The sequence below is a fragment of the Cherax quadricarinatus genome, chromosome 82 (assembly GCF_038502225.1).
Source record: "Cherax quadricarinatus isolate ZL_2023a chromosome 82, ASM3850222v1, whole genome shotgun sequence".
NCBI lineage: Eukaryota > Metazoa > Arthropoda > Malacostraca > Decapoda > Parastacidae > Cherax > Cherax quadricarinatus.
The window spans coordinates 3,572,501-3,580,455 of record NC_091373.1 but is presented as its reverse complement, the minus strand read 5'-3'; the positions used below and the strand labels follow the sequence as shown (position 1 = coordinate 3,580,455).

The 7,955-nt window shown below is 42.7% G+C and overlaps 1 protein-coding gene across 1 annotated transcript in view; it reads left to right on the top strand.

Annotated features, from left to right (window-relative positions):
* The first annotated feature begins 315 nt into the window (after positions 1-315).
* LOC128702882 (probable G-protein coupled receptor Mth-like 3) overlaps positions 316-7,955 on the top strand; it is a 33,080-nt gene continuing 25,440 nt past the window's right edge. The window contains exon 1 of the mRNA XM_070102523.1: positions 316-455. The gene's annotated coding sequence lies outside the window, so the exon portion shown is untranslated. The remainder of the gene's footprint in view (positions 456-7,955) is intronic.

Genomic DNA, 7,955 nt, shown 5'->3' with positions numbered 1-7,955 from the left:
AACTGTTATACCGCTGACGATAATGTAGAGTCAAATACAAACTTTACGTCATAATTCATTTGAAACGCTAAATCCGTATAGGTCATTCAGTACAAGACTGAAGGCTCGATCCTCCGTCCGCTGGACGTGACACTGTCTCTGCTATTCAGTATACAGTTATTTATTTATATGTTAAAACACCTGATTGGTTAAGTGGTAATTTACATAAAATAAATATATGTATTTTGGAATACAATTTTAATTGTGAAAGGTAAGAAAACAATGACCTTGATGTGTACGTCTGGCAGCAGGTTGCAGGAGATTCCAGGACTCACTGGGACTTAAACTCTTCAGTAACACTGCAACTTAGTGACGTGGAGGGATATCAATGCAGCATTTAGCTGAACAGTGACATTTATGAATATACTAAGGCACTGTATTGTGTGTGAGTGAGAGACTGTGCGGGAAAACTTGAGGTAAGTGAAATACACTAATATACCTTTCCCCTCAATTTTTTTAATGTAATTAGTAGGCGCATTTTGCAGCTACCCTAGTTGCTATTCTGATCATGGGAGAAGAGGCAAACCCGTAGTGATAATGCAGCGCCTGAAGAATTAATAATGCTCAGATGTAATCATATAAATATACTAGATGCATTTCAGTCACTACGCGATCCTAAAAAGAAATTCCGTGTCCCATAAGCCTTGATTACCTCAATACAGCAAAAGGAATAGTACGGAGTGCTACATAAATTTCCAATGGTTAAATATCATTAAATGAAAATCTGAAGCGAATCAGATATATTGACATATCGCATGGAAACTAAAATCCCAGTGTCTTCAACATTTATTTTAAAGCACCGTAGTAGAAACTCAACTCACACTTCCTATAATTTTAATGAGACTTCTGCCATCTTATTTGCTACTTCCTTCAATTCTTTTGAGTTCCTGACAGTTGTTCATGTATGTCTGTACTGATGGCCGCGTGAATCTATATAGTTGCTTTGTCAGCAGAATGTATACACAATGAGGTGTCTTTTGGTGTATATATGTTGCAAATTTACTTTAATCCCTATTTCAGGGATTAAAATATTCTTGTCTGGTGATGAACGGGTAACAAGCAGCTTGTATCAGGGTATACAACAAATTCTAATCATACAATAGAACGAAAAAGTAATGTGAAGGACCTGGGAGTGATAATGTCAGAGGAGCTCGCCTTCAAAGACCACAACAATGTATCTATGGCATCTGCTAGGAAAATGACAGGGACGCCAAGCCCATGATGATTCTCTTCAAATCACTTGTTCTCTCTAGGATGGAATACTGCTGTGCACTACCTCCTTCAAGGCAGGCGAAATTGCTGACCTGGAGAGTGTACAAAGAACTTTCACGGGACACATTAGTACAATAAGGCACCTAAATTACTGGGAACGGTTGAAGTCCCTTGATTTGTATTCCCTGGAATGCAGGCGAGAGAGATACATGATAGTATACACTTGGAAATCCTAGAGGGATTAGTACCAAACTTGCACCCGAAAATCACTCCCAATGAAAGCAAAAGACTCGGCAGGAGATGCAACATTCCCCCAATGAAAAGCAGGGGCGCCACAAATACACTGAGAGACAACACAATAAGTGTCTGGGACCCATAGATTATCAATAGACCCCTGGCTGTCTTCAAAAAGGCACTGGACAGGCACCTAAAGTCAGTACCTGACTAGCCGGGCTGTGGTTCGTACGTCAGTTTGCGTGCTGCCAGCAGTAACAGTCTGGTTGATCAGCCCCTGATCCACCACAAGGTCTGGTCTCAGACCGAGCCGCGGGGGCGTTGACCCCCGAAAACCTCTCCAGATATTGTTACCCTCGTGTAGTCGGCAGGGTTTAAAAATTAAAGCATATTAACAATCAGAACATAAGAACGAAAGAAAACTGCATCTAACCTACTGAATCACGTAGGGATTTCCATTTCCTGTGTTTGTAGTTGCTTCGAACTGGGTATCGCCGTACTTACTATTGCAGCTTTTGTCTCAAGCTGTAGGAATGCGTAAACATTCCCTCACTCCCACATGACAATCTTCTTTTGATTTCTGTTTTTAAATTTTCTGGGGATGTAAAGCAGTCACATTGGCTCTTGAATTATCCTGGTTCAAATTTGCATAATTTTTCATCAATGTCTATGACGATTATGTATTTTAACTATTCTATGGATATATAATGGTCTGTAAAATAATGTGTAGTGAACCCGAATAAAACTTAGCTTATCTTGTAGGTAAATTTGTACATATTCTAGATAATATATCTTTTGATGTGTAAGCACTAAGAGCAGCAGTGAATGTGCGCTTGAATGTGTGTTTCAGTATGTAGTAGTTTATTCTAATCCCTTTGTTAGAGGGTAATGCATTCTTGACTGGTGGTGTAAAGGTGACATGAAGCCCTAATGACTCGAGTAGTAAATAGGTTTTAAACCTAATATACTAACTAATTGAACCCTCGCCCTCAATGATTCAAGAGAGGTATCTCCTGTATCCTTTAACCATAATCCTTGTTTGGTGATGTATGGTAATATCTCCTGGTGATGGTCATAGCCATGTCATGACCACTGAGAGGGACTTTTAGTCATATGACTGTCTTTCTGCTCCGGCTCCATAAAAAAATTAAATTCACTTCATAAGATTTTGGTAAGATTTTCACCCCAGTAAAACAATAGGCGCACCACAGAATAGTGTACATTGTAGTTGGGTGGCTGGTTTATTAGTTATAAAGCCTGTCATACTGCACGAGTGTAATTAAGCTTGCATATCACAGATGCACCACCAATGAAGGATATTTGAAATTCTGTTCTGGTTCGTTTAAACTTCTTTGAATATGGTTAATGATGAATACTTAAACACCCTTCTCCATCAATTATAAAAAGTAAGTTTAATATGGATCTGTTACGGAATAGTATTTTCCGTATAATAAAAATGAGAGACGAAATATAGCTTGTAACCCGTACGTGCTCCTCGGTCACTCAATGCATCATCTCATCAATCCTTTAATTGAACAAAATAAAACTTGTCACTGGCAAATCACTAAACTATTAATGTTATTATGTTCCGAGAGAAGGTAATCAGGTTTGATCTATTGAAGAGATGAGTAGCTTTAATTTCTTGGATCAAGAGCTTTTCATCAAGTTTGAGGTGGTGCTTGAGAGCAACGTCTTGTACCTCATACCCCCACTGGGAATGAGGTACGAAGCTAGATATACGAGACGATAATATACTACACAGACTGACGTGTGTGGTATATATTCTATGCTTGTTCGTGGTGACTGATGTGGAGCCTTGAATATCAAGTGATGCTAATGAGTTTGGTATTTCACAAGTATATCCAGGCTCCACGCACTCTAACCACAACCTCCAGTTAGGTTAAGTTAGGTAGGGTTCGTCAGGAAACAGGACAAGTGTTTCCTGACGCGGATCTTAGATGATGACCCGCCTTTGGAGCTTTGGTCATCTGACCGAGGCCTTCCGCTGGCTTACCGGTCCACCCCTTTAAAAATAAGGGTATAATTATATATCACAACCTCCAGTGCTCTGCTCCTTTTTTTTTTACACACGTTTCAGCTTACAGACCAAGAGTTGTCCTGGTTGATCAGGCGCTGATCCACCAGGAGGCCTGGTCACAGACCGGGCCGCGGGGGCGTTGACCCCCGAAACTCTCTCCAGGTAAACTCCAGGTAAACAGTTCATCTCAAAGCCTAATCGAAGTTATGTTACCAATAGTCCTCGTGATGCCCTCTAAAACTGCCGACTAAAACCTGGGGACCAATTTATGGATAGATAAACAGGGTGAAGCCCACACTACTGTAGTAAGAATAGTGGAGCATTGATGAGTTTAACCTGCCTAGCATGGGCCAATAAGCCTACTGGCCCATGCTTGTCAGGTAAAACTCACTTTACCAATACCCACTTATGTACCTGTCCAACCTATTTTTGACCCATAATTTTCATAGCAATGACACTACTTCTCTGAAGTAAGATTAGCTATCAAGAAAGCAGACTGTAATCAGCTTTAATCTTCAATAATAATAATAATAATAATAATAATAATAATAATAATAATACTAATAGTCCCCTATGGAAATATCAAGGACCCCAGTAGAAAAAAGTCACTTTGACCTTATTTTTGGGTTATCTTAGGTAATCTACATATATGGTGGTATATATGATAATTATATATGTAATTTATGTAACTATGTACCTGTACCAGAACTATTATTATTATTATTATTATTATTAATTCAAAGAGCTAAGTCTGTAAGGATCCTATAGCTCCTTGAACATGTGGAGAAACCAGGGTTGATCTAAGGTCGGGGAGGGTAACTCCAGTTACTTAAATCAAGAACCTTTCACGAGCATCAAGGCATTTCCCGCAAAGAGGGGTGTAATAGCTGCAGCCGTGTAAATGGAAACACCGCACACTTGTCGGTACGGTCTTCTTTGCTTTTCCTCGATCTTCATGACTTAGGACTTGGTGGGATTAAACTTCAGGAGCCATTTACTGTACCAGACTTGCAGCCTGTCCAGATCCCTTTGTAGTTTTGCCTGATCCTTATCCGATTGAATTCTCATTAACTTCACATCGTCTGCAAACAGGGACACTTCTGAGTCTATGCCTTCCGTCATGTCATTCACAAATACCAGAAACAGTACCTGTCCTAGGACTGACTCCTGTGAACCCCTGCATATATGTGTGTGTGTACTCACCTAGTTGTACTCGCCTAGTTGTGGTTGCAGGGATTGAGTCACAGCTCCTGGCCCCGCCTCCTCACTGATCGCTACCGAGTCACTCTTTCTGCTCCATGAGGTTTATCATACCTCTTCTTAAAGCTATGTATGAATCCTGCCTCCACTACATCACTTCCCAGACTATTCTACTTCCTGACAACTATGTAACTGAAGAATACGTACTGCTTAACATCCCTGTGATTCATCTGAGTCTTCAACTTCTAATTGTGACCCCTTGTTGCTGTGTCCCATCTCTGGAACATCCTGTCTCTGTCCACCTAGTCAATTCCTCTCAGTATTTTATGCCGTTATCATTTTCACCCTCTCTCCTGTCCTCCAGTGTCTTCAGGTCTATTTCCCTTAACCTCTACTCGTAGGACATGTCCCTTAGCTCTGGGGCTAGTCTTGTTGCAAACCTTTGCACTTTCTCTAACGTACTTGGCTAGGTGTGGGTTCCAAACTAGTGCTGCATACTCCAATATAGGCCTGACATACACGGTGTACAGGGTCCTGAACAATTCCCTATTAAGATGTCGGAATGCTGTTCTTAGGTTTGCTAGGCGCCCGTATGCTGCAGCAGTTATTTGGTTGATGTGCGCCTCAGGAGATGTGTGCATACAGTTACTAGTTGTCAAAGGAACTTGCTGATAGACACTAGGTCTGTTTTGTGTGTGTGTGTGTGTGTGTGTGTGTGTGTGTGTGTGTGTGTGTGTGTGTGTGTGTGTGTGTGTGTGTGTGTGTGTGTGTGTGTAAAGTGTTTTTCTTGCTTGTTCATTAATGTTCATCTGGTTATCATGTCTCCTTTTCCTGTTTTACACTCAGATTGCTGTTAGTCTTGTAAGTTCATATTTTTTTTAATTCTGGGACTCAGTGTGACTGGTGAAATTATTATTTTCTTCCCTAGAACTCTGTTTTTTCCAGAACTTGGTTTTCCCCGGAGCCCTGGTGTGTGTGTGTGTGCGCGCGCGCGCGTGTGTGTGTGTACTCACCTAATTGTACTCACCTAATTGTGGTTGCAGGGGTCGAGACTCAGCTCCTGGCCCCGCCTCTTCACTGATCGCTACTGGATCCTCTCTCTCTCTGCTTCCTGAGCTTTGTCATACCTCTTCTTAAAACTATGTATGGTTCCTGCCTCCACTACTTCACTTGCTAGGCTATTCCACTTGCTGACAACTCTATGACTGAAGAAATACTTCTTAACGTCCCTGTGACTCGTCTGAGTCTTCAGCTTCCAGTTGTGACCCCTTGTCCCTGTGTCCCCTCTCTGGAACATCCTATCTCTGTCCACCTTGTCTATTCCCCGCAGTATCTTGTATGTCGTTATCATGTCTCCCCTGACCCTTCTGTCCTCCAGTGTCGTCAGTCCGATTTCCCTTAACCTTTCTTCGTACGACATTCCCTTGAGCTCTGGGACTAGCCTTGTTGCAAACCTTTGTACTTTCTCTAACTTCTTGACGTGCTTGACCAGGTGTGGGTTCCAGACTGGTGCTGCATACTCCAGTATGGGCCTAACATACACAGTGTACAGTGTCTTGAACGATTCCTTATTAAGGTATCGGAACGCTATTCTCAGGTTTGCCAGGCGCCCGTATGCTGCAGCGGTTATTTGGTTGATGTGTGCCTCCGGTGATGTGCTCGGTGTTATGGTCACCCCAAGGTCTTTCTCCCTGAGTGAGGTCTGTAGTCTTTGTCCACCTAGCCTATACTCTGTCTGCGGTCTTCTTTGCCCCTCCCCAATCTTCATGACTTTGCATTTGGCTGGATTGAATTCGAGAAGCCAGATACTGGACCACATGTCCAGCCTCTCCAGGTCTCTTTGCAGTCCTGCCTCATCCTCGTCCGATTTAATTCTTCTCATCAACTTCACGTCATCTGCGAACAGGGACACTTCAGAGTCTATTCCTTCCATCATGTCGTTCACATATATCAAAAATAGCACTGGTCCTAGAACTGACCCCTGTGGGACCCCGCTCATAACAGGCGCCCACTGTGATACCTCTTCACGTACCATGACTCGTTGCTGCCTCCCTGTCAGGTATTCCCTTATCCATTGCAGTGCCCTTCCTTTTACGTGTGCCTGATCCTCCAGCTTCTGCACTAATCTCTTGTGGGGAACTGTGTCAAAGGCCTTCCTGCAGTCTAGGAAAATGCAATCTACCCAACCCTCTCTCTCGTGTCTTACTTCTGTTACCTTGTCATAAAACTCCAGGAGGTTTGTGATACAAGATTTGCCTTCCATGAACCCATGCTGGTTTTCATTTATAATCTTGTTCCTTTCCAGGTGTTCGACCACTCTCCTCCTGATAATCTTCTCCATGACTTTGCACACAATACATGTCAGAGACACAGGTCTGTAGTTTAGTGCCTCGTTTCTGTTTCCTTTCTTAAATATGGGGACTACATTAGCTGTCTTCCATTTCTCAGGTAGTTGCCCAGTTTCAAGGGATGTGTTGAAGATTGTGGTTAGAGGCACACACAGCATCTCTGCTCCTTCTCTAAGGACCCATGGGGAGATGTTGTCCGGTCCCATCGCCTTTGAGGTGTCAAGGTCACTTAAGAGCTTCTTCACCTCCTCCTCAGTTGTTCGTATGTCATCCAACACTTGTTGGTATATTCCCTCTTGATGTTCCCTTCTGTGCTGTCTTCCCACAGCCCTTCCTGTCTCTACTGTAAAAACTTCCTTAAATCTCCTGTTCAGCTCCTCACATACCTCCTGATCATTTCTTGTGAGTTCTCCACCTTCTGTCCTTAATCTGATCACCTGGTCTTTGACTGTTGTCTTCCTCCTGATGTGGCTATACAACAGTTTCGGGTCAGTCTTGATTCTCGATGCTATGTCATTTTCATACTGTCGCTGGGCCTCCCTCCTTACCTGAGCGTACTCATTCCTGGCTCTGCGACTGATCTCCCTATTTTCATGTGTTCTCTGCCTTCTGTACTTTTTCCATTCTCTATTGCACTTTGTTTTTGCCTCCTTACACCGTCGGGTAAACCAGGGGCTTGTTCTGGTCTTCCCGTTGTTACTGTTTCCCTTGGGAATGAACCTTTCCACTGCCTCCTTGCATTTTGTTGCTACATATTCCATCATTTCATTTACTGGCTTTCCTACCAGTTCTCTGTCCCACTGGACCTCCCGCAGGAAGTTCTTCAACCGTATGTAGTCCCCTCGTTTATAGTCAGGCTTTTCCCATTCTACTCCTGTTATTCT